Here is a 27,971-nt window from a genome sequence, read left to right on the forward strand (position 1 = left end):
CTTCAACAAACGGTGCTGGGAAAACTGGACCACAACATGTAAAAGAATGAACCTGGACCACTTTCTTACACTAATCACAAAAATAAATTCAAAATGGACTAAAGACCTAAATGTGGAACCTGAAACCATAAAAATCCTAGAGGAGAGCACAGGCAGCAATTTTTCTGACACTGGCTGTAACAACATTTTTCTAGATATGTTCCACAAGGCAAGGGAAATAAAAACAAAACTAAGCTGTTAGGACTACATCAAAATAAAAATTCTACACAGTGAAGGGAGAAAACAAAACTAAAAGGGAGAAGATTTTGCAAATCATATATCCAATAAAGGATTAGTATACCAAATATATAAGGAACTTCTAAAACTCAACACCCAAAACACAAATAACCCAATTTAAAAATGGGCAGAAGACACGAACAGACATTTCTCCAAAGAAGACATACAGGTGACCAACAGACACATGAAAAGAGTCTCATCGTCACTTATCATCAGGGAAATGCAAATCAAAACTATAATGAAATATCATCTCACACCTGTCAGAATGGCTAAAATCAAAAACACACGAAACAACAGGCGTTGGTAAGGATGTGGGACTCAAGAACCTTCGTGCACTGTTGGCGGGAATGCAAACTGGTGCAGCCACTGTGGAAAATAGTACAGAGGTTCCTCAAAAAGCTAAAAATAGAGCTACCCTCTGACCCAGCAATGGAATTACTGAATATTACTCAAAGAACACAAAACACTAATTCAAAGGGATACATGCACCCCTATGTTTATAGCAGTATTATTTACAATATCCATGATACGGAAGCAACCCAAGTGTCCACCAATTAATGAATGGATAATTGATGAAGATGTGACATGTATATATACTGGAATATTATTCATCCATAAAAAAGAATGAAATCTTGCCATTTGCAACAACGTGGATAGAGCTAGGGTATAATGCTAAGTGACATAAGTCAGAGAAAGACAAATACCACATAATTTCACTCATATATGGAATTTAAGAAACAAAACAAAACAAATGAGCAATGGGGGAAAAAAGAGAGAGACAAGCCAAGAAACAGATGCTTAACAACAGAGAACAAACTGATGGTTACCAGAGAGAAGGTGGATGGGGGATGGGTGAAATAGGGAATGGAAATTAAGGAGTGCCCTTGTCGTGATGAGCACTGGGTGATAAATAAAAATAAAATAAAAACTTCAAAATAAAACTTAAAAAAAGCAAAGAATACAACACACACACAGAAAATGAAAACATATTTCTAAATATCATAAACATTTTTATTAAGTGTAAAATATATTTACCATTTTTATAAACTTAGACTACTCAAAAGAAAGTGTTCTAATTCTACCCTCTCAATCTAAAATATGGTTGAGTCCCTCAGTGCCAGGGGCCACGGAGCAGTATACTGTGCAGAATGACCTTTACTGACCAGCTACTCTGTGACTGACCACGGACTATATGGAGTCACTAGGAAATCAAAACGTCGTAGGATGAATCCTCCCCAGCGTCTCTTCACACATCCACAGGGTTATCACTTGGCCTTAAAAACAAGTTCCAAACGTGCTTTTAAAAATTTTTTTTAACATTTGTTTATTACTGAGAAACAGAGAGAGACAGCATGAGCAGGGGTGGGGCAGAGAGAAGGGGAGACACAGAATCCGAAACAGGCTCCAGGCTCTGAGCTGTCAGCACAGAGCCTGATGCGGGGCTCAAACTCACAAACTGTGAGATCATGACCTGAGCTGAAGTCAGACGCTTAACCAACTGAGCCACCCAGGCGCCCCCACAAGTGCTTTTATAGATTCCACACACTGACTCTGCCCTTGTCCACAATGCATGCCTACCTTGTTCGGGCTGTCCTCTCCAATGGCCGTTCCAAGCACGCCTAGGGAAATGACAGTTCTTGTCACCTCCATCAGAGTGTGTGTACCACTGCATGTACGTTATCTACTTAAAAAGAGTATCTATACCATAAACTTTTGTGTCCATGTAAACAAGGAAAGCATGAGGAATATAAAGCAGAGCCCATTACATCATTTGGGGTGCTTGACTTTGTTAAGGCCAGCTTAATTTGCTGGTATTTTCCACTTTCCAGGATGAAGATCTTGAATGGAAAAAAAAGAGATGTTTCCAAGGTTATGCTGCAAATCATCAGAACAATCTGGGCCAATGGACAGGTCTCCTGATCTGACAGCTGCTCCCCTACCTGTTGGGACCTGCTATTTCAAAATTATCACACCAATTGGACACCTAAGGAGCCATACAAATTGCTAAAATCGAAGTAGAGCATGTGAAGACATTTGCTGGCAGATGACCATATTCCTGTAACTCGCTCTGGGCCATGGACCCTGTTGTGTTCACAGATGTTAATATGTTCACGGGGCTGGGCACACAGTCAGTCTGAGTTGATGAATGAATCAAAGAGTTAAGATAGTCAAGTTAATACACAACATATGAAGGGGCTTTGGAATTAAAAGTAATCAAATAAACACATCATCACATAAAAAAGTATCCAAGATCAAGAAGGAAGATGTCGACATTTTTTTGTTAATGTTCCAACTTCCTTAAACTATTCTAGATTCTATTCTGTACTTCAGGACTACACAGCTTGAGTTTGTTTTAAATTTAAACATCAGAGGGGCGCCTGGGTGGCTTAGTCGGTTAAGCGTCCGACTTTCACTTAGGTCATGATCTCGCGGTTCGTGGGTTCGAGCCCCGCGTCGGGCTCTGTGCTGACTGCTAGCTCAGAGCCTGGAGCCTGTTTCAGTCTGTGACTCCCTCTCTCTCTGACCCTCCCCTGTTCACGCTGTCTCTCTCTCTCTCTCCTAGAAATTAAAAAAAAAAAAAAATAAGTTAAAAAAAATAAATTTAAACATCAGAGTCAACACGAGTTAACAAAAGTCCACCTCAACTGATCTGTGGTTGCCTATGTTCCCTATACCTTGATTTCTTTATCTGTAAAATGAGAATAATAACTGTATCTGCATAACAGAGTTGGGATATTAAATAAATTGGAAAATGGTAAGCACCTTAAGTGTTATCTGTCATTATAATTCAACACCCGTCCACTCATGTATCAGAAGAATAAGGAGGGGGCGGGGTGGCGAGGGGGTGCACAGGCTACTGATTCCACTAAGTAGGGGCTCAGCAAACATTTCTTGTGAAGGGACAAATAGTAAATATTTTAGGCTTTCTGTGCCAGCCAGTCTCTGTACCCACTCCACTCTGCCACTGACTGTGAGCACATATATGGGCAGTACATATAGGCAAGGACGTGGCTGCATTCCAATAAAACTTTATTTGGAAGTCCAAAATTATTCACGGACACTGAAACTTGAAATCGTTTTCTCATATCACAAAGTATTCTTCTGATTTTTTTCAACCATTTAAAAATCAAAAACCCATTCTTAGGAGAAGAGACCCAAAAATAGAGGTAGCTGACCAGATTTGGTCCTTGGGCCCTGGACTGCGTAACCCATGTGCTAAGCAGCAGTCGTACACACAGCGCCCAACTACACTTTATATTCCTCTGAAATGACTGGTCAGCTGGACTCTCAAAGTCCCCTGCCTTGGACACTGATGTTTAATCTCTTATTTCTACCTTCAAAGAGAGAGAGAGATTTAACCAATATTTGATGAACGATCTAACTTCCATAGTGAGAACAAGCTTCAATCTATTTTAGCGCTGGTATTCTTCTTTATAAATCAATTCCTAAGGTACACATTTGTAACTATAAATGTCAGGCCTCCACTGTGAGTTTTGGGCTCTTCATTCTGTGCTCTACCACGTAAGATGTCCAACATGACAAATTTATTTCATTATATTCTGTAATCAGCAATGCTCTTGGCAGTGGGGAAAAAACTCTAGAACAGCACCCTTTCCTGTGTGAGCTTCCTCATATTAAACAGGACTTTCAAAAATCTTATCAAAACAATTTTTAGAAAGCACAAAGCTTTTTTTTTTTAATAAAGTTTATTTTTTGGGAGAGAGAGTACGCATACTCAAGTATGCAAGCAGGGGAGAGGCAGAGAGAAAGGGACAGAGAATCTGTAGTGGGCTCCACACTGACAGCAGAGAGCCTGATGTGGGGCTTGAATTCATTGAGCCATGAGGTCATGACATTACTTGAAGCTGGACACTTAACCGAAAAATTAATAAATTTAAAAAAAATTTTTTTTATTTTTGAGAGAAGAGTGAGAGACACAGAGTACAAGGGGGAGACGGAGACACAGAATCCAAAACAGGCTCTAGGCTCTGAACTGTCAGCACTGAGCCTGAAGCAGGGCTTGAACTCACCAACCATGAGATCATGGACTGAGTCAAAGTTGGATGCTTAACCAACTGAACTGCCTCCCCCCCCCACCAACCAGGTACCTGTAAAGCACAAAGACTTTCTGAAACAAGACTAGAAGAACACAGGAGGGAGCACTCTGGTGGGGGGGGGGGGGGGAGCAGGGGGGAGGTCATATTTAGTCATATTTACTAACCTCAAGATCCACTTCACTAAATAAAGTATTAATGGACATGTTTTCAGTCACAAGTAGGTAATTAATGATATGAAAACAAAGCATTACTTTAATACCCTTGAATCACTGGAAGAACAGAACCTTGGGCCCCCACACCTCCCTAAAGTACTTGAGATCCTCTCTAATAAACAATTTGTAAAACCTCTGTATTATGATTACCAAAAATGACAAGTGACTTATCAGTGTGTGTGTGTATATATATTTTTTATATATACACCTATAAGCTTCACTATCCCACACTTGGAGAACACCCTTTCCAATTTAAAATTGATCTTGATTTTGAGTATTCCTCTTCACTAAAATTAGCTTGTCTCGTAAGAATCCCCTTCAAAACAACAATAAAGAACACGAGAACATCTATACACTCACAGATGTTGTGAGCTTTAAGAATGCCATCAAGGAAGATTCACCAAGAGGTGAATCATTCCATCAGCTTGTAAGGAAACCCCAATCCCAGGGATCAAAGACTGAGAGTCCATTTTTAGGCAAATCTTCATTAAGGGTCTTGAAAAGTAAATAGTGAAAATTGTCATTATGGTTCTTTTTTTTTTCCTGGAAAAAAAAAAACCTTGTATAAATATACTATATATTTCACTATTAGATCAAGCCTAGAGCTTCCTAAATGAACCTATGACGGAACACAATATATTCATCTATTAAAAACAACTTCCGAATTGCATGCCATTGCCTTCCAATGTATTTGGAGTAGACGCTTCTCACTCTATCTTTGTTATGTCAAAAGTAATAGCTAACTTTTTTAAGATCAAAACCAAAGCTAAAAGATTCCTAGTAGCAAAGAACCCTGGGTCCCTTTTTCCAGAATCTTCCCTAAACCCAAAGAAGGGCCCCTAACCTGGGCACTCATATCAGAGGGCCTTCTCTCTGACTCTCCGCCAGCCATACCCTTCATGGAAAACAAGCAGACACATGCACAGAATCCAACTTGACCCCTCTCTAGACCATTCCTATGTACCCTGGCCCTGATGCCCACGCCCAGCCCCTCCGTAAGGCCTCCTTAGTTCTGTCTCCCAAGGGTGGAAGAGATACATGCACCCTAATGCCCAAGGGCAGCCATTGGTGGGGGTTCTAGAAGGAGCTTGTCTGTGCAGGTGGTAGGGTCCATGAAGCCTCGTATGGTCCGAGATGGAGCCAGGGGTGGGCGTATAAAAATGGCCGTGGGCTGGGGGCTGGGGGCTGGCTATGCCTTACCTCTAATTCCTTGCGGTATTTCAAGGAGCCTAATCATTCCAGTTTTCTAGGACATTATGAAAGTCTGTCAAGGTAAGAGAATCAAACATGGCTTATTTTACACTTCGTTAGCTTCATTTACAACGTTTTATATATTCAGACATAGGCTATATGAGCCTTCATTTGTACTTTTTGCCCCAGACCTGCTTTCTTCCACCAAAAACACACAATAGATAATTACAACCAAAAAGGTGGGGGGGGGGGGGCGGGGGGGGGAATGCTAGGCACATACTCTCATTCATGGAAAAGATATTGCTGAGTTAAGTGAGGTTGAACAATGAAAAGCAAAAAGATGCCCAGGTCAACTTACGTCCACTTCTGGGGTGGCTTTTCAGGCATTACTAGTCCATTGGCCCCCACCTCCCCAATAATACCCTCCATCCCTCCACGGTGAAGACGGCCAGGACTAATAAATGCTCCCATCACCCAAAGCAGTCGCATCAGGCATCATAAAATACATGTGCAACTGAACCACCAGATTTGATTCCACAGGAGCAACAGGATTCTCCTCCACCAGCAAGATGAAGGGTCACTGCTAAAGCAGTTCTGGATCTTTTTCTAAGGGAAGAATTTCAGTACCTCCTTGGAGGTCAGTTATTCATGAGACTTATAAAGCTGACACCATTTGTTTGAATGTCGATTATCATAAAGAGTCACTTAAGAAGCACTTTTAATGGAAAGAGAACCCACATTTGAAATGCCCTAAATCTTTCCTGTCTTTACCAGGAACTGTTATAATAAATAATAACCGTATGTTCTGCATTTTCCAGGACAGCTCCAATTTCGTGTGTTTTATTACATTAAGTTCATACACAGACTCTGACTGAATTTTTAAGTTTTTCTTCTTTTTTATAGTTTCCAAATGTTACACAACAGAGCACATGCTTTTTCATAATCAAGAAATAATGAAACTTCATTAATAGGCATAACATACATAAATATACATATACATATACATACACATATACATATACATATATATGTATACACACACACACACACACACACACACACACCAATGGGACATTATTCAGCACAAAAAGAAATGATATGGGGGGGTGGGGTGCCTGGTTGGCTCAGGCGCTAAAGCATCCAACTTGATTTCAGCTCAGGTCATGATCTCATGGTTTTTAAGATTGAGCCCCGTGTCGGGCTCTGCACTGACAGCATGGAACCTGCTTGGGATTCTCTCTCTCCTTCTCTCTCTGTACCTCCCCTGCTCACCTGCTCTCACTCTCTCAAAACAAACTTAAAAAAAAAAGACATGGTATGGAAGGACCTTAAATGCATGTTATTAAGTGAAAGATGCCAACCTGAAAAGGCTACTCTATGATTCCAACTACATGGCATTCTGGAAAAGGCAAAACTAGAGAAACAGTAAAAAGATCAGCAGTTGCCAGGGGTTAGGGAATAAGGAGGGGTGAACAGGCGGCACACAGAGTGAAACTACTCTCTGTGATACTGTAATGATGGATACATGTCATTGTACACGTAAAAAAAAACTCATAGGATGTACAACACCAGGAATGGACCCTAATGAAGGCTCACGGATTCTAACAAATGAACCACTCTAGAAGGGGGTAGGGGGTGGGGAGTAGGGGACAGGAGAGGCTAGAGATTGGGAGCAGGGGGGCTAAGGGGTATATGAGAGCTCCCTGTGCTTTCTTCCGTTCAGTTTTGTTGTGAACCTGAAGCTAGTCTAAAAAATACAGTCTACTCAGGGGCTCCTGGGTGGCTCCATTGGTTAAGTGTTCAACTTTGGCTCAGGTCATGATCGAACCCCTATCAGGCTCTGTGCTGACAGCTTGGAGCCTGGAGCCTGCTTCAGATTCTGTGTCTTCCTTGTTCTCTGCCCTTCCCCTGCTCACACCCTGTCTCTCTTGCTCTCAAAAATAAAGAAACATTAAAAAAAAAATTTAAATAGTCTGCTCATTTGTACACACACACACACACACACACACACACACACACGCCTGCCAGAACACACAAGCAGACTCGGGGCTCACGTTTATGATGACTTGGCTGCCAGCACTGGGCAACCTTTCCTCACCTGCGAGTCCCGGTTTCTTCCTCTACGGTACGGAGCGACTCTAGTTCCTACCCACAGGCTACAGACTTGATTTCAAAACGACTGAGCCTGAGCTGTCTGGAGACCACCCTGCTTCCCTAGGGGCTACTTCTAGTGAATCCACAAACAGCCCAGAGACCGCCGCTCGCCTCCAGAGAGATGCCATCCGCGGGGGACAGGGAGCGCACACTTCGGCCATGACGTGTCAAGGTAAGGACAGCTTTTGCCACGAGAGCAGCAGAGAAAATGGGACAAGAGGAGCCCTCGGAGGCCAAGGTTACCCAAACGCATTAAGTCACCCGATCTGCCAGAGAGGCAGAAAGGACCATCGTCCCTGTGTTTCCTATGACAGAACTTCTGGTTTCACGCAACTGCGAAAACAGATATGATTGCATTACCCTACATAAATGAGCTTAACGCAGAGGACATGAGGGTAGTAAAAGGTGCTAGACGTGAGAATAAATATTGACTAAAACCCCCATCTCGAGGAGGGGACACGTGTTCCCTTGGCTGTCAGCTGAGAATCTTTGTTACACGAATCGGCGAGGTTACCAAAGGGACGTGAGATGCATGGAATTCATTAACAACTATCTGTGAAAGTATAGCCTAATTAGGAAAACAACATGCTACATGCCTGAATCAGCACGCCAGAGGAGAGGGCCTGAACAGAGGAGGGGGGGAGAAAGCAGCCCAGCACAGGGAAAACAGACAGGCAGATCACGCTCCCGCTAGATTTAAAATTTCAAGAGGAAATACGGCATTTTCCCTCTTACTAGCTGTGAAATTGATTGGGATATAGGCTAATAGAGGTCCCAAGGGTACTAAACTAAATTAGAGCAAGTCCTATAATTACAGCTAGCAGTTAATTATTATATGATGGGAATTGTAATCAAAGGAACAGATACACTATTATTTTCCATCTTCTCTGCAAAAACACGTTTAACAAAGTCTCTGAAGAGCAGCAGAGAGGCCGGTTTTGTGGTTCCACTGTGTCGTTTCCCATCTCACGCAAACAAAATCCAAGCGAGAACCTCCTGCAGGTGATTTGGCCTCGTTTCTACTCTCCCCTGCCTTTCCCACACAAGCCTCTTGCAGCTCTTCAACACATTGCTAGATTCCTCTGCCTGGAATGTTCTTTCTCCAGACTTCCACAAGGCTGGCTCCGTCCCTCTGTGCAGACCTCATGAGGATACCTGGTCGGAGAAGGATTCCCAGTCTTTGTCATCTAAAATAGATGTGTACACCGCCATTCCTTGATGTCTAGCCTCTTAATCCCACGTTACTTCTTCACCCATCCCTGCCACCTGACATTTGTTTTTTTAACTATCTGTCTCCCCTCAGACTGTCAGCTCCGAGTAGTGATTCGGTCCATCTTGTTCCCACTGTTTCCTTTGGCTCCCTTCCAGAACACAGCCTAGTCCTGACCTGGTCTTCAATAAACATGGTTAAACTAAAATGGGGGGGGGGGGGTTAATCACCTTTCCTACCCTACCACCTTTCTTTTTTTTTTTTTTTTTAAATTTTTTAAATGTTTTATTTATTTCTGAGAGAGAGAGACAGCTTGAGCAGGGAGGGTCAGAGAGAGAGGGAGACACAGAATCTGAAACAGGCTCCAGGCTCTGAGCTCGCTGTCAGCACAGAGACTGACATGGGGCTCAAACCCACGAACCATGAGATCATGACCTGAGCCGAAGTCAGATGCTTAACCAACTGAGCTACCCAGGTGCCCATACTCTACCCCCTTTCTATGGTAGGGAAAAACAAAGGAAGACCTCCTTCGATCATGGTGGTATCACTATATATAAGTGAATTACAACACAGCAAAACTGATATTAAGACCAGGCAGAAGAGGGGCACCTGGGTGGCTCAGTCAGTTAAGCATCCAACTTTGGCTCAGGTCATGATCTCATGGTCTGTGAGTTAGAGCCCCGCGTTGGGTTCTTTGCTGACAGCTCAGAGCCTGAAGATTGCTTCGGATTCTGTGTCTCCTTCTTCCTCTACTCCTCCCCCGCTCGTGCTCTGTCTCTCTCTCAAAAATAAATAAACATTAAAAAATAAAAAAACAGGCAGAAGATCTGCCAATTCAGCCAAAGACCTGAGATGCAACATCAAAATGGTAACGTAGAGAATTAAGACAGGGGAGTGGTATCTTTTTTGTACTAGGCACTGTATTCAGCTCTCAAAGAGATACAAACTCTTAAAGGACTATCATGCCCATTTATTAATGTCATTTTATAAATGACAAAAACAGAGGCAGAGAGAAGTTGGCTTAGCTAAGGCCAGGCACGCGGTCCCAAATTCCTGCACAGGTCACTCCACCACTGTTAACTGTTCATGCTTCAATTGCTTGCTTCCCTCCTTTCTCTCCTCCACAACCCTCCTACCGATTTTTCCTTTCTTTTGAAAAAAATTCAGGCAAGTAGAGATCCAGAGACAGACATCTTTATACCTCCCCCCGCAAAATAAACACATTACATTTTGTTAGATTTGCTCCAGATCACCTTTTTTTTACCTGACTAGAAATTTCAAAGTTGCCGAGAAACCTCCATTCTCATTTTCTCTCCCAGAAATTCTATCACCTATTTTCTTTCGCAAAGACAGGACACAGAAAGGGCTGCCGAGACATCCTGCCGTTCGTAAAACTGGAACTTTGTATAAATTCAAAGCATTCCTGAGCATCAATTTGGAATCATTATTCCTACGCTTTAGAACATTTTTGTTAACTGCCCGAATACCTTAATCTCATACTGTGGATCTCAATGCGGTATCTCTAAGGCAAAAATATTTGCAATCACACGGGGCCAAAGCAGCTCTTGGTTTACGAGGGTGCCCAATTTTCTCTCTCCGAAATAAGATCGCAGGACAAAGACTCGACGAGACCCCATTCAAATGACTATTTATGACTGTCCTCTCTGGCCGGCTGCCAATGCTACGTTCTAAATCAGTTGGGGGGGGGGGGAGGAGGGGAGAGCCCGCCCCGTCAAAGGCAGCTCTGTGTAAAACAAACCTCTCTATACAGAAAGAAACTCTTTCATTCCACTCCAGAAGTCAGAATGTGAAGATGCTGGGGCTGCTCTCTGGCAGGCAAAGTGAAAGGGCAGGAGGAGATCAGAAGGGCAAAAGCAACACGTTGCAACACGGCTATTTTCCGAGGACAAAGGGACTTCAGACTTTTCACTGCTAACTTACAGAATGGATGCACCATAAAGTACCTGATAAAGATCTCAGCAAGCTTCAGCCTGCCTCTGTGCGGAGGTGCACAAACTCTGAGCACCTCCCACTCAGAGGGAAGACCATGCACCAACGGTTTGCCTTCCCTCTGACCTCCCCAACTGCATCAGCAGAAAGGGACCCAGGGCCACAGGAAGTGCCTAATCTCTGTGAGAAAATGTCAATCTTCGGGGCAAAGAGAATGTCTTTGTTCTTTAGAACGGCCAGTTTAAATTGGGTAGAAATGACCACATAAATTCGCTAACTTGAACTCACAAAGGAAGCACCTGTTTTCAGAATAGCGTGGAAAATTTTTAAACAATCTTACTTTTTATGCCGTCCTTCTGAATGAATAGCTATGGATGAGAAGGGCCAGAGGGAGACCTGGCCAGTTTCCCACACAAGGGTAATGGTTTACGTTACTGATGGAAATGTGCAGATTTTTAAAATAAACCATCACAGAATTTTAATCCACTAAAAATGGAAACCAATATAACCCTTGGAAGTAGCCCACATCGTTCATTCAAATACCTAAGCATGCGTGCGGCCAGACACATGGACAAGGGGTGGAAGAGTCATTGCTAAATTGCTAAATTCCTGCTCCCGGCAGAACCTTGCCAGCCTCACAGAAATGTCCATTGTTCCTGGGTCTGAAGATTACTCTGTGTCCCCTCGGTGAAGGAGAGAAATTATGACCAATTATAATAACGAGGGCAACTGGACATTTCGGAGAACTATTTAGTGGGATGTGAAAATACAGACTTGATCACTTGTACTATGAAACCGATGAAGGAAAAAGAGAAACTTAAACATCAACACCCCTTGTCACCAAGCTCTGTCCTTTCTCAATTAAAGACACTCCTTTCCAGAAATCAGAAAGAAATTACAAAGCCCAAGTTACTTCCACACGATGGAACTGGTAGGTATCCTCATTAATACCAACAATGGGTGATAAAGAGTAGTAACTTTCTGTTATTATGGATCTTGCTTTAACATTTTAAATGTGACGTCGATGACCCCACAGATACGATTTGTCTGTAAAGCGATGAAATTACTTTTTATATTGGCTTGGATACGTTCTCCCTCAGGAATTTCAACCAGCATATCCTTAAATTCTTTGTACCATTTTAAACTGTAATCGTTTGGATTTAGGGTATATAACAACCTATAAATGCTAAACAAAGAATAAAGTTTAGGTCAATCAAGTTAAATAATTGTATACATTATATTATGGCCTCAAATCCCAAGGCAAAGAAAGGAAATTGCTTCCTTTGGCTGGTAGAATGATTTGTTTGGATCCACTGGAGGGAAAGTATATTTCCTCCCATCTAAAAGAGCCTGTCTCCCACCGAAGTTTCTATTTCATAATAGCAAAGGTTGCAAAACATAAATTTTTAAAAATGAAAGATTTTATACCTTGAGTTATATGTTATACCTCAAGAGATGAGTAAACCATAGCACTAGATAGATGTGTTATCTGAAATTGTCCAAAGTTAAACTCAGTATGACATTCAGGGTTATTAAAATCCATTAAGATTTTTAACTTTGATTTCACAGTAAAATGAGTTCCCCCGTGCACCCATAGGAATGTCTTTCCTTGGGTCATCAAAGTCAAGATATCAGCTCATAAAATGTCTCTCACAAGTTCTATTTATTCACTTAACTCCAATAAAGCTCATTTACTGTTTGCCTTGAAAAACAGAACTTTTGCAAAGAATGTTGATGTTTTCATTGACTCCAAATGACTCCTTACCACGTACTTGCACACACATGCACTCACATGCCCTATTCTCACAAGACAAAGAGGCCCACCTGTCTGCTACAATGTCCGACTTTTTGAAAACCTGATTTTTTTAAGTTGGAAGAAAATTCAAGGATACTACTCTTTTTTGATTATAAGCTAGAGGGGCGGCAGCACATGCTGAAATATTAGCTCCAGGAAGATAAGATTATTATGTATTTTGTTTGCTCCTATATCCCGAGTACCTAAAATGTGCCTTTGAATATTATCCCCTGGAACCCTCTCAACAATATTATGAGATGGATACTTTTCTTACTGATTTTACTGGTAAGGAAACCGAGCTTCATAAAACTAAGTTACCAAGAGGACCCAGCTTGTTAGTGGGGAAATGGAATCTACAGTCTTATCCACCCTTCTTCTGGATACTTCATCCTTTCCCCGACATCCAGTAACTGTGACACACAATAGAAGTTCTTGGCTGTAAAACTAGAATCTCTGCATGATGAGTATATGTGCTTCAAGTCAACATTAAGAACTCAAAAGGTAAATAAATTTATATAGAAAGAAAAATTCAAATGCATTCATTTAACTCAAAGGCATGAGTTAAAATCTCTTTTAAGTTCAATATTGATTGGTGATGCCATGTATCCAATCCCCCATTTTTAATTAGTGTGTGTAACCAACTCTTCATTACCAACAAACAAGACTATAGCACTTCTGCTGCCTAGAACTGAACTTCCAACTGGGAAGGGTGGGGAGGCCAAGACCAGGCCAAAGAGGAATGGATCCTACTTTCCTAATGCGATCTAGAGCCAAATATAAACAATGGTGAATTGTTCCTTGATTGGGATATGGTAGCCATGCCAATCAAAGCCTCTCACCAACTCTACCTTCTCAAGAGCGTGCCTAGACGAGTATGGGACGACCCAACATACAAATGACCCCTTCATCCCCACAACAGCTGGGTAGACCAAGAGTGGATACATGACTCAATATGGCCCAGACTCCCACTTAATCTTTTGGAATTGAGATACTAAGAGACCAAGATTGTTATCTAAAGGAAAGATCACGTTGTATTGGACTAGAGGACTCTGTACCAAGTCAAAGCCATTTGGCAAGCAGGGAATATGAGAACCTGAGAAGTCAGAGCTCAAACAAGGAAGCCAGTCTGCAAGTAGAGGCAAGAAAATGGCAGAGCCTTGTAAGAAAAGACTATGTGGGCCTCTGAAAAGCGGGAGGATGGCATCCCTTCCTGATTTTCCTGCTCTCATCTGTTCATAAGCAGATCGCTGGCTACCCACAACTTTCCCCCACATTGCTTCCGTACTGCCATTTTTACATAGGTGTATTTGGGAACTTCTTTCCATTGCGTTGTAACCAAATGATCCCAAGGACACAGCATTTCTCCTCTTTGTGGCTGCTCCAATAGAAAAAGTGACTGAAAAACGTACTTTCCCAAAATTCTCACCGAAGACAAGGCCCCACAGCACCACTGACAATTTGGAGAGGTCATAATCATAGATGATGTCCCAACTTCCTTAATCTCCAACCTCAAAAGGCAGCCATGGTCAGAAGAATTTTAAATGAGTATCTCAGTTGTTAACCATTACGTGTAAACGATGATTACCTTTTTTGAAAAATTCTATACCACAGGGAAATATACAAAGAAACAAAAACTTTCCACTGCTTTATTGAAAGAGAAAACCTAACAGGCTCTGGGGTCATTTTAATGCTATCTCAATAAAACTATAGAACAAGGCCAGCCTGTTCTATGATAGCTCCAAATTACACAATAATCTGTCACAAATTAAGCGTATTGATTTCAAATACATGTAACATGCAAACAAATGCCCAGTTAGACACATAAAGAAGTGAAGCTAGAATAAGGAAAAGTCTGGAAATTGCCGGAAGCAGAGAACTAGGGATCCCTGATGCTCTCAGCATCCTTGCTTGATACTGTAAGGAAAGGAGAAAGAGAGAAGGCAAAACATGCCCTCAAAGAATTCCTAGTCTAGTGAGAAGACAGGCGCCCCACCCCACCACCACCACCCCCTCCACCCCCCCACAATAGCTCAAATCCAGGGCAGACAGTGAAGGAGGCTAACTGGAAGTCTCAGCAAAGCAGGATGGGACCACAGAGGCAAGAGCAATCAATCACAGTGAGCCAGGCAGCCAACATTTAGCACACCTCATACGGGGCTGTCATTTTCAAAGTAAATCTACTCTAACAGTTCTCATGAAATGGCATCCAGGATCTTTACGTCCCTCCAGTCCATACTTTTTATCTGATTAATCAAAATCTCTCCTGTTTCCAGGTCTTACAACATCTGTTTATCGTTCCCTGCAAGAACTCTTAATATGACATGATGACCTTGAATTATCCTTGATCTCTGGAAAGTCTCTTCCCTCTGAAAAGGCTACAAAAATGAAGATAATCTCCACAAAGTGTTCAAGACCATAAATGAAAATAACCAGACGGTTTGGTTTCTATTCCATTAACTCAGCTGCTGGACTTCACATTCCACTCAACTGCTTCCCGTGTTAAAAAACATTCAGACATTAAGCTAAAAATCATGTGTCTGTAAAAGATTTATTACAGCCTTTGTCAAGAGGTTCGTCTGCCCATCAAGGAACACTGGTCCAATTATATATTCTAAGCACTATCAAAAAAATAAATAAATAAAACAGGTACATGCAAAAACTAGTTAAAGCCCAGGGTGGTCTGTAGTTTTGTTAATTGCATCGTGCCAATATCAGTTTCCTAGTTTTGACACACACTAATTAGAGTCAAACAAGATGTCACTACTAGGTGATGGGTACACAGGACCTCTCTGTATTTTTTTTTTTTTTAAACTTCTTGTGAGATGGTAATTCTTTAGGATAAAGAGAAAAGCCGGGGCGCCTGTGTGGCTCAGTCAGTTAAGCATCTGGCTCTAGCTGAGGTCATGATCTAACAGTCAGTGAGTTCGAGCCCTGCATTGGATTCTGTGCTGACACCTCAGAGCCTGGAGCCTGCTTCGGATTCTGTGTCTCCCTCTCTCTCTGCTCCTCCCCCACTCTCACTCTGTCTCGCAAAAATGAATAAATGTTAAAAAAAATATTTTTCTTTTTAAAGAGAAAAGCCACTTATCAAATGCGTACCTAGCTTTGCAGGGCTTGACCACATCCAGTAGTTCCTTTTTCCTCCTAGACTCCACTTGGATATTGAGCCTCAAAACGTGCAGATGCAATTCTGCAAACACGGTTACCCAGTCCTGGGAAGGGCAGCCAGCAAGGGGCATTTCCGCCCAAGTCCATGCTCTCATCACGGAGTCCAAGAAAGTTAATTTCCTCAGCCTAATCCCACCATGGACCGATTCCCTACAGGACTCACTCCTTTGCTCAGCCACTGATAGCCCCTCCCTAGCCGGCTCCCCCAACACAGATGAGGGGCATTTAAAGATGTTCAAAAAACCCAAAGCCGGCAGATTCTCTCACCCACAAAACTGGCTCCCAGGACTTAACTTGAATGAACCTTGACCAGTCTGGCAATAAAAGTCCAAAGAACGGTAAGTTCCTATGGAATTCATAACAGAAGAAATACTCAATGCAACCGTCTTCCTCAACTCTTCTGGAGGGTACACAAACATGCAAAGCCCCTTTGGAGATTGCTCCTTCGCAGTTATTAATATAGCTTATTCTCCACCCCGCACCCCACCTCAGTGTCAGGTGACATGAACTAAGCTCTATGTCTTCAGACTTAAAGAAAATGTTACCATCCCTGATGTGGGCATTCTTCAGCTATTCCCAAGACAAAAATCCATACATCTCCAAAAGAGATTAAACTCATGAGAACTTTGGTACTGGGTCTATGGTGCAAGGATTCATCACAAAGAATCGGATGCTTCAGGGATCAAATCCCTGTAGCATCTACCAGGATGCAAAGCCCACCATACACCACCCAAATAACCTTCGGCAAGTTACTTAAACTCTCAATTGCTCTGTTTCCATCTGTAAAATGGAGATAATAATGAGATCAGGATCCTGCCGCACACGATTCTCGAGAGGATTAAATAAGTGCACACAGGTCAGGGGTTCAGAACAGCACCTGCCACAGATCACACACCCTTAAAGCGCTGTCTATTATTACTATTATTAATGCAATAAATTTGTCTACTATTAATATCAATGCAATAAACTGTTACCATTATGTTTGTTTTTGTTGTTCTTGTTGTTGTTATTTCAAGAAACTTTTATTGAGCACCCAAGTCCCAAGCTCTACGAATCCGGAATAGCCATTATTCCAGAAGAATCCACATATTAGCAACTACGAGGACAGAAAAGGAGCATATCATGCTGGCATCCCCAGCTCAAAGAACCACTTCTTCAGCTTCTAGACTGTTCTAATGTAGAACCTGTGAATCACCGATGATGAAGCTCTAAGGTTGAGAAATCTCAAAACCTGGACAAAACCCCAACAGGGCAAACCTGTGAAAATCACAAAGGTATGTGCTGCTTACCCCTCCCTTGTTCACCTTTCACCTTAAAAGTCAACAAATTCCCTCAAACAGCATGCTGCCTCTCAGAAAGCCCGGAGCCGTCAGACAAGTTTTCCAAGTTCTGCAGATAATTCTATTAAAACACCAGCCACCCCAATAACACTGAAACCACTAGGCACATCCTTCTCTCCCCAGCATGTCCATCTCCTGCAGCGAGCATATTCATGCTCACTCACTCACCACCACCACCACCACCACCACCACCACCACCACCGACATCCCTGGGATCAAGTCGGCAATTCCCATAAAGAAACTCCTGTATTACGGGGAGGCAGAGTTTCGACCCGTACAGACGGGGCTTGCACAAAACAACTCTGAGAAGCAGGGATCCTTGTGGTTTCTGAAATGTTGCCAATCGCATAAAGGAAGCCTGATGCATGATTTTCAATCGGTTTTATAAAAATGCTTCCAAATCCCTAAGTGTGTAAGCCAAAATTGTAAATATTGTGAAAATCCCCAGAGTTGTTTAATATTATTTATTATGATTCCTCTTGGCACCCCAAAAATGCTCACAGAGCACTTTATTAATTTATACACCATCAACAGGGTTCACAGATAGCAAGATGGATACAAGGAGATGTCAGGGAGCCTTGGCCACAATCCCAAGGACTTGTAAATAAATGAAGCTCTAAAGGACCCTGAGTGTTACTCAGTCTCAAGCCCTTTTGCTACCACCGGTGCTGAGGCAGGACAGAATGGATACTCTGGGTAAAACCAAAAGTCAATGGCTCAAGCCACAGGGAGCAGGCACCAATTCCAAGGTCAAGGTTTTCAATCCTCTCCTTTTCAAATGAGTCACCTGCACTCAAATTAATCCTTTCAAGGATTTTTTAAGGACTCCAGGAATCCTGACCTGCCTATGTGAATGGAGAAATAATTAAGAGCTCTTCTGAAATTCACACATTTGCATTTTAAAGGGCTCCTGGCCTGTTAGATGTATTATTCCCCACCACTCCCCTCCCTTACAGAAAGTAAATCCTAACTTAGGGCACAGCCATCAGTTCTGTTAAACACCTGGCATTTATTCTGGATTATTCCAGAGCATTCAAGATATTTTTTGAAGCATACAGTTACATGGTTTATTAATGCATCTGGTCTCCCATTCTTTTGTTTCTATTTCAGTTATATTTATACTTGTGGCCAAAATCTTCTATCTTTATTATACTCAGAAATAAAAAGAGAAAAAAATCAGAGTTTGTCAGCTGAAAATTTAGGCCTACCGACATCAAATCCTCATTGCAAGAGAACAAACCCTGACAGGAAAAGAAGGGAGCTACTCTCAGACCCCAGAATTATCTTCTGTTATAAATAAAAGTTCAAATGAGGGACTCTCTTTCCTGAGTCAGCTAAAAGGATTCAAAATTACAAAGAGCCAAAAACGCAGTTCTGAAACACTCTTCCTGTTTATAGTGAATAAATTCCCCAAATGCACAGGAATTAGATTTTAATGAAAGTCTCTACTATCATGTTATTGCTCAATAGCATTTTGCTAAACTAGCTTAAGCCTTTCTAGAACTTAGAAATGGTGACTCAGTAATCAACCCAACAGGGACCAAATTCTTGTTCTTAATGTACAATTAGCTTTCTAGTCCATCTTCTAATCACTTCTTAGCTCGGATTCATTTTGCGGACACTGAGAGGCTCGCTTCGCTGTTTTGCTCCTCTATAGATTAGTGATTCTCCAAGTGGGGTCCCCGGATGTGCAGCGGCACCCCTGGGAACTTGTTAAAGTGCAAGTTCTCCAGCCCTGCTGAAAGCCTACTGAGTCAGAAACCCTAGGGGCAGGCGTTCTTCCATTTAACAAGGGTGACTCTGGTGTGCACCCAAGAGTGAGCATGAGACCCTTGGCCATGGAAACCCCAACCGCTGGGTCCTTCAGACGTCCCTCTAGGCTTCACCAGGTAGTAGTCCTGAGAATTTCGTAGGCACACTGCTCCCGCGCCCACCCACGTGCGTCGCCGCCCCCACCCCAAGTGGCGGAAACTCAAGCCTTCTTCCTTTCTTGGGTCTCTCTGAAGTTCTCACAGGCTGCCCGCCTCTGTCCCAGTGACTGTCCACAGTTACCATGCACGGACTTCATGCTCATCACATGCAGAGCACATAGTCCCTCATCTCTTGCTCTTACCTCCACCCAAGGGCCAGGGCCACACCCCTCCCCTTGGGACCACTGGAGGCTCCCTCCCTCCAGCAACTGCAGCTCTGCCCTTCTCTCCATCTCTCATGGGGGTCTGGCTGCAATCTCTGGGCTGTAGGAAACCTCCCTCTCCCACTGAGCCTCGCTCCTTGGTGGGGAGGCCCAGCTAACTTCCTCCAGCTAAAAGCTCGCAGCCTGGTCCAAAAGGCAGGTGAGAGGGGAAGTCAAGCAGACGCCGATTTATGTATTTATTTATTTATTTTAAAGCAGGATTTACAAAGGCTGGTGATTCCTATGAGAGAGCAGGAGATCCAAGTTTTCTCCAGCAGCCTGAGAAATGAGAGAAGCATCCTGTCCTGGGATTTGACTGGAGCAGAGTCATTAAGGTCAACAGAAGGCAGCCCCAAGGGCGTACGTGAGAGTGCGTGTGTGTCACCGACAGAGAAGTTGGAGTCAGTTCTCCAGATCACTGGCAAGCACATAAATTACCTGTGTTTCCTGCGTCAAGAGAGCAACCGAAATAAGGTACACAGATGCCTGAAAGTGGTAAGTAAGGACCGTCTCATCACTGGGAAATGTTACAAAGATCCCCTGAAAAACGCGATAGAAATAGAAAGCGGGTAAGTGGTGCTGGAAGTGAGTGAGCTCCGGACACGTGGGCTGAGGCTGTCCCGCAGTGTGGGGGTATCTGGAACCTCTCCAACCCCCACAAAACCTGGGGTGGCTCCTGACATAAAACTCTCCACCATTCCAAACGTCTTCCAGAGTCAACCAGCACACCGTCGAAAACCCAACGCCTGATACAATCCCAGAGCTAAGAGTGGAGGAACAACAGGAAGCTATGGGTTGGATTTGAAGTAGCCAACATTAAAAAATAGAAATTAAAAAAAAAAAATTTTTTTAATGTTCATTCATTTTTGAGAGACAAAGAGAGAGAGACAGAGCATGAGTGGGGTAGGGGCAGAGAGAGGAGGAGACACAGAATCCGAAGCAGGCTCCAGACGCTGGGCTGTCAGCACAGAGCCCGACGCAGGACTTGAACCCAGGAACTGTGAGATCATGACCTGAGCCGACGTCAGACGCTGAACACACCGAGCCACCCAGGCGCCCCTGAAACTAAAGATTTGTAATAACAGAGATGTCCTAGATTTCACCATCCAGGTAAAGAGCAAAGGTTGGCAAACTTTCCATGAGAAGCCAGAGAGGAACTATTTCAGGCTTTGGCACCCATTCTTTCTGTCGGCTCTGCCATTTCAAGTGTGAAAGTAGCCACTAAAATAAAGCAACGGGCATGGACATCTTCCAATAAACTTTACTTACAAAAACAGAAGATAGGACAGATTTGGCCCATGGCCTGTGTTTGGCAACCAGTGTGTATCCAGCATGTGTGTTACGCAGGACTGGGCATTCTAGAAAGTGTACTTCATCTGCTCTTTTCAAGAAACAAAGTGAAGTATCCGTAAAATAAGGTTCCCTTCGCAGACACTTCTGTATCTGGATGGGAAAGTGTACCTCACCCTTTAATTTGTCTCTTCCTTGCACATCTTATTATGAGGAGACCACACCATTCTCCCCCAAAACTAAGCCCCCCGTCTTTGCGTCCCAGAGAAAGGGATATTATGAAATGGATTATCATCCTGTTTCTTGAAGAAATAAAAAAAGCAAACGAAATGTGCTGTCCAGAGCTGGCTGATCCCCTCCAGTATAACACGTGTGCTTACACTTGATACCAGGTCCGGGACCTTAGTTTTGGGGAGAAGGCCCAAGGAAAAGAACATGCAAACAAAACAACCAGGCGCCATCTTCCTCCACAGGGTTCCTGCCTCTCAGTGAGATGGAACTTCAATCTCAAAGTCATGAGCGTGACTCGACAGCACTACCCCCACATACACACAAACACCGCCTGCAGCAACACCAGCTGGGGTTACGTCACCTGTACAAGTCCAACATCTGGAAATCCACAGAACGACCCTGGTGGATGGGAGCAGTGCTCAGGGATCATTTTTCCAAGCTCATGGGGACCACGTGCACGTGACCCTGGGCAGATGGCAAAGGCCTACAAGAGTTACGATCCGGCTCAGCTCTGCACTCCATCCCCACCTCAATGGATCTCTCCAGAGCAGCGCTCCCAGGAGCCCATGGATTTGGCCACTCTGAAAGTGCAAGAGAGAAAATTCCAGAGCTATGGAGAAAAAAACCCTGACAAGCCTCAAAAATGGCCAGAACCCATTTTCTTTTGTGATATTAGGATGCACGATCTAAGAGTCCCAAAGTAAAGGTTCCCTTCCTCCTACGGATTTCCTCAACAGCCAGGGGAGTCCTGAAGTGCCCATAAGAAAAGCATTAATCGACGGCATATGTACACATGTCCTGCTCAGATGGTTTTCATCAGACTTAAAAGAGAAACTCTCCTTTTTCTTCTCAAATCCCACAGTGAACAATCCCAAAGGGCACGGGAAGCTCTCAGAATGAATCAACCACAAACAGGAAACACTTACGAACGGGGCCAGGCTGCGGCTGGAGGTGGGGGGACCCGGCTCTTCTTCTGTGTCCGGTGTGCAATCAGTAAAAGCACCCCGGGCAGCTGAGGACCCTCCGGCGCCTCCTCCTTGTCCCGCATCCAACCTGATGACTTCCAGAACTCAGAAGTAAAAAAGTCTCTGAGTCAGGAAGCGACACCAACCAGAATAGGAGTCTTTGCAGGACAGGTGTCTGCGCGGTTGGACCTGGACCACAGAGAAGACAAATTCTCTCTTCTGTTGCCACCAGGGCAGATGGATGGGATCCGGGGATCATTTCCTCAGTGGGCAAAAACCCAGCGAAGAGGAACTGAGAAAGGTCACGTCCAAACAAATCTATCAACCCAACTAAGACGGTCCCAGAATGTGCAGGTGGACATACACCGCCTACGAGGGGAGGAGAAAGCAATCACCAGTTTGAAAGGGCCAATTGCACTGAGGAGCTTTGCTGCAAATGGCCCCTGAGAAAGCCCTGCATGGTCAGGTGGTCAGGAAGCCACTAGCAAAGGCGAACCCCTGAGAGTTGGGGGGTGTTCTGCGGGATCCCAACATGAGTGTTTCTTTCCATCTGTAAAACTAAACCAAACACAAAAGAAGCACTCAATATAAAATAAATGGGGGACGAGGGAGGCCTGGGTGGCTCAGTCCGCTGAGCAACAAACTTTTGGTTTTGGCTCAGGTCATGATCTCATGGTTCGTGGGTTCGAGCCCCACATCGGGCTCTGTGCTGACAGCTAGCTCAGAGCCTGGAGCCTGTTTCAGATTCTGTGTCTCCCTCTCTCTCTGACACTACCCTGCTCACGCTGTCTCTCTCTCTCTTAGAAATAAATAAAAACATTAAATAAAATAAAATAAAATAAAATAAAATAAAATAAAATAAAATAAAATAAAAATAGGAGGAGACAGAATTTTAGAGGGTCCTCTTCTTACATTCAGGCTCCAAAGAGAATCCTTATGGAATTCTACATAAGACACATTTATAAAATGGTTAACACAAGGCTGGGAATTTTTAGGAGGGTTAGGTCGAATTTACGACAACATGATCTAACTAATAATGCCAATAATAATATTTGTGACTGTCACTGAACATGTGTTCCTTCCAGAAATGAAAACTAAGTTATAATCTAAGCAAATCAACTGAGTTCGTTAACTAATCACATTCTAGAAACCATGGCTATCCAAAATATTCTCTCAAAGTCGGCATGGAAAAACGTGAAGTGTTTCCTTTCCTTCCCTGCTATTTCTAACCCAGGGATCAGGGAGGTGGGTGATGTTAGAAACCAATGTCCCCAGTGTGGCTAAAGTCAACACACTGCCTTCTCCCAGGCTGCTTTTCTCAGTCACCAGGGTTTTTCTCTCCTTCCTTCCTCCTCTGTCCCACAGTGAGGGGACAGATTTGCTATTGCCTCTTCTGGTTTCAACATTTTCAGCTACCATGTCCTTTTCTTCATATTCTTTTCCTTTCAAGGGCCCTGTGACTCCACTTCACCAGCTAGGAAAGAGAATTTGATCTCTTTTTTTTTTTAAGGTTTTACTTATTTTTTAAATGTTTTATTTATTTTTGAGAGAGACCGCACAAGTGGGGCACAGAGTTAGAGGCTCTTCCACCCTTCTCTTCTATGACTTTCTTGGCCACCACCCAGCTCCAGCTCATCTCTAACCTGGTCATAGAAACAAGCTCCTAACAAGCCTCCCTGTCACCTAGACCTCCACCAACCAACTAGCCTTCTAGATGCTACCGTAGGGGTTCTTCAAGAAACAGATCATGAATCTCTTTGTCCCCTATTGACAGACTTCCAGTGATTGTCCATCTTCTGCCAGTAAAATTCGAGCTCCTTGGTGTTTCCTTTAAGAAAGATCTCCACAACATGACCCCAGCTGTACCTGCCCTTCTCCCTCCCACACGGCTCCGCAGAAATCCTGCACTCCAGCCCCACGGGATGGCTTCTCCTCCGCTGTGGAGCCCTGTGAACGTTTTCATGCTTCACCATTTCCCCTGTGCCGCTCGCCCAGCCCTGCACGCCTTCTCTACCCTCCTGGGGTCCTGCCCCCACCCAATCCTTGCTAAAGTCCACTCCACTGCAGGATGCGCTCAGGTGCAACATCCTGGAAAGTGATCTTTGATGCCTGCACACGAGGGGTCTCCTTGCCCAGGGCTTTGCTTCAAGTCTGATGCATATTAAAGTTTTGTGTAAGTATTGAAGGTCAGGTCTACCTTCTCCAGCAAATTAGAGGCTCCCTGAAGACAGGAATCGCCCCTAATTTCACTGCTTCACACACAGTAAACAATCAACAGATTGTGGATTGGAAAGGAGGACATTCAACTGAAACGCTGGCAGAGAGTGGGGAATGCAAATTGAGCCTTCCTTCGGCGGACCCAACTGAAAACCATGCTTGGAGCACAGTAAGCACTTTCCCAACTATCAACCTGCCACTGAGATTCAACAACGCTGTTCTCGTTCTATCTGAAACCGAGGCCCCTGACCCAAGGCGTACTAACCTGTTGGTTTGCGAGGCCAAAGACTTCCCAGAGAGCCAAGATAAACGTAGGGATTCACTTAGCACAAGTGTCTCAGAGCCCATCAATAAAGGGAGAGTTACATTCTACCAACAGACTTCACAGCCACAGAGAGCCTCGGGGCTGGACACGCAGCAATTTTCTGACACTCTTGCAATCTGGGGGACTATGTGAGGACACCCTGCAGTGGCCTCTAAAGTGAATCAAATTTCCACTTAATGCAAGCCAAGCAAATCTCCCGGTCCGATGCTGAATCACCACGAGTCACAGGAATGAAACACGTGGTCACTAGGAGGGATTCTGCAAGAGGAAAAGCTCTGGCCATCGAGCTGAGAACAGGTGCACACGTTCCAGAACACCTGCAGATCAGTTCACACCCGCGGGTGCTGTGGAGGCAGGACACTGGCGGCCACATTCCACCCGCGGAGTCAGGGATGTGGGGGACACATTCGTGGAGGTCATGGAGGTTTTCAACAGGACGGCTGGGGACAGTCTCACTGAAAAAGAGACATGATAGAACCACGCCTGGAGGGGCACCCCCTGGGGCTCCCTGGAGAAGAGGGCTCCTGATGTCTGAGCAACAGCGGAAGTGTCGTGAGCAAGGGGAAGAGCGACGGAACAGAAAGGCAGCTCCCGCCCACCTGGAAACCACTGCCCCTCGGTCTCTCTGCTGGGCATTTGGAAGGCCAGGAAGGTTCTGAAGAGATTGACACTGACCTAAAAGGTGCCCTCTGGCTACTGGCTTAAGATCGACAGTGAGGGGCGCCTGGGTGGCTCAGTCGCTTGGGCGTCCAACGCTTGATGTCCGCTCAGGTCGTGATCCACGGTTCATGAGTTCGAGCCCCACGTCGGGCTCTGCACTGACAGCGTGAAGCCTACTTGGGATTCTCTCTCTCTCCCTCTCTCTCTCTCTCTCTCTCCCCCCCTCCCTCTCTGTGCCCCTCCCCCACTCACTATAAATAAATAAATAAGTCTTAAAAAAAAAAAAAAGACCAATGGTGGGAAGGCAAACCAATTCAGAGGTGGGAACAGCGGTCCAGGGGAGAGGGCCCTGCACATGCATGCGCACACAAAACAGCTGCCATCTTGATGCACCCGTGGCCAGCGTAGGTGTGAGGACACCCCCGGCCGTCCAGCAGCTGGGGGCAGAAGCAAGGCAGCAGGGCCCAGTAAACGGTGAGCACAAGGCGCAAGATGAAAGGGGAGCCATGTGCCACTTTCAGGACAAGTACGCAGAAGCTCTGATCAGAAAGGTGAGCAGCAAGCTTCACCAGCTTTAAACACAGAAAGTCAGAGGGGTCACCTGGAATGAAAAGAAAACTGAGAGACAAGCTTCTCCCGGGAGCTTTGCTGGAAATGAGGGGAGAAACACACAGCCGGAGAAGAAAGGTGGCCCACGGACACTGATGGCTCAGGCCTCTGCATGGAGCTCAGTCTCAGAGCCCTTCGGAGCTGGCCGGGTGCCGAGGCCTCTCAGAACTGTCCTTTCTCTGATGGAAAGAAAGGAGGATCAAGGTTACACACTCGGGTGGCTTTGAAGCCCAGCTATGCCCTGGCTATTACCAGCTTGATCCTAGTCATCACAGGCTGAAGGTTTGAGCAAACCACTCTTCCGTGTTCCTCCTTCCCAGGACATGGCCAGGCCCAGCCGTGCTGGCCAGGCCCCCACTCCCTCCGGGGCAAGAACTTCCACCCTGGAACCAGCTCAGTCCAACCCCGTGTGGGACCTCGGACAGGTAACTAAATGCCTCTAGCCTCCTCCCTCCTCCTCTGTACCACGGCATTCAAATGAATGCAAGGGGCGCCTGGGTGGCTCGGTCGTATGAGGGTCTGACTCTTGATTTAGGCTCAGGTCACGATCTCATGGTTCATGGATTAGAGCCCCATACTGGACTCTGCACTATGTAGAGCCTGCTTGGGATTCTCTCTCGCTCTCTCCCCCTCTCTCTCAAAATAAATAAACTTTAAACAAAAATTAGATCATGCAAGAAAACACCCAGTATGAGGAAGCCACTCAACCGTGGGGAGTTTTTCTTGGGGTTGTTATTGTTAATTCTCTTAGCCCCTATGGGAATGCATGAGAAATGTACTTATTTAAAGCAAAGAAAAATCACTGGTCACTGGACACTACCAATAGTCACTGGTACCAATAAGCAAAAGATGTGTCATCATTAAATAATAGTGATTAAAAGCAGGTGACGCATCTTGCATACGATATGCCATGTTAAACATGTAATCAAACTGAAGACCCACCTCCAGCTAGATGCCACCCTCCCAAGGTCTTGCCCACTCAGAGCTACAGAGAGAATAAAAGATATAAAGATTTAATGTGAACCAACTTGATAATAAACTATTTAAGGAAATAAATTAAAAAAAAAAAGATATAAACATTTATACCTAAAGATCTGATAAAAGCTGCAAAGACCTACACGGAAGGAAGTTCACAGGCCCCACAACTAGTAAAAGACACTGGAAAACTGGGTGTTAAACCAGAAGCTAAATAAGCTGAAAGTTACATCCTTGTAGAACTTGGTGCAATCTGAGAGAGAGCAATTTGAGAGAGGGCATCTTCAGGAAAAATACCTGTCCGAAGAGCCTCAGCAACCTGCAAACCTGGAAAGTGGATCTGAACTGGATTAGTGACTGGATTAGAAGCAAATCCCTGATTCTGTCACATAATCATACATCATGGTACGGGAAACAAAGTTGCAAAGCCAAGAAAAGTCTTCAGAGCCAACACCCACAGCCCAGGACTGCCACTCTGCCTACAGAAGGAACCAATGGGCCAGAGCCTCCCCCTACTTGATGCCCCTTCTGGACATCAATGAACACGGGCTCCAAAAAATATCCAGAAATTGAGCATAAAGAATCAGTTGATTCGGGTGCCTGGGTGTTCAGTGGGGTTAAATGTCTGACTCTTCATTTCAGCTCAGGGTATGAACTCATGATGGCGATTCAGCCTTGCATCGGGCTCCACACTGAGCATGGAGCCTACCTAAGATTCTCTCTCTCTCTCTCTCTCTCTCTCTTTCCCTCTGCCCCTCCCTCTCTAAAAAAAAATAATCCACTGACTATTTCAAGGAAGCTAACTTAAGGAATATCCATGAAGGAATTTTCCAGCATCTCCTATGCAATCAACTAATCACCCTGAAGACTCTGAAGGTAAATAAACTCAATATAGGTTTTGGGTGAAGCATGCAAGATTGTCCAAAGGAAAACACCAATTTGGAACTGAAATTTGGAATTGAAATGACTACCTGACTTGTTGTTAACTGTTATGGGTAGAGGTCCCCTTGACCAAGTATATACTTCTTTTTTTCTTTTTAAGTTAATTTATTTATTTTGAGAGAGAGAGAACATGTGCATGAGGAGGGGAGGGGCCAAGAGAAAGGAAGGGAGGAAATCCTAAGCAGGCTACATGTGGAGCCTGACTGGGGCTCGAACTCACAAACCAGGAG

The 27,971-nt window shown here is 44.3% G+C and overlaps 1 protein-coding gene across 4 annotated transcripts in view; it reads right to left on the reverse strand.

The window, feature by feature from the left end:
• TIAM1 (TIAM Rac1 associated GEF 1) overlaps positions 1 to 27,971 on the reverse strand; it is a 394,669-nt gene that overhangs the window by 243,677 nt on the left and 123,021 nt on the right. The window contains exon 4 of one of the 4 annotated variants that reach the window (XM_039229023.1): positions 19,966 to 20,067. The exons of the other annotated variants lie outside the window; for them this stretch is intronic. The gene's annotated coding sequence lies outside the window, so the exon portion shown is untranslated. The remainder of the gene's footprint in view (positions 1 to 19,965; positions 20,068 to 27,971) is intronic. 4 annotated transcript variants of the gene reach the window in all.

This window comes from Hyaena hyaena, unplaced genomic scaffold, assembly GCF_003009895.1.
Source record: "Hyaena hyaena isolate Hyena2069 unplaced genomic scaffold, ASM300989v1 scaffold_2, whole genome shotgun sequence".
Taxonomy (NCBI): domain Eukaryota; kingdom Metazoa; phylum Chordata; class Mammalia; order Carnivora; family Hyaenidae; genus Hyaena; species Hyaena hyaena.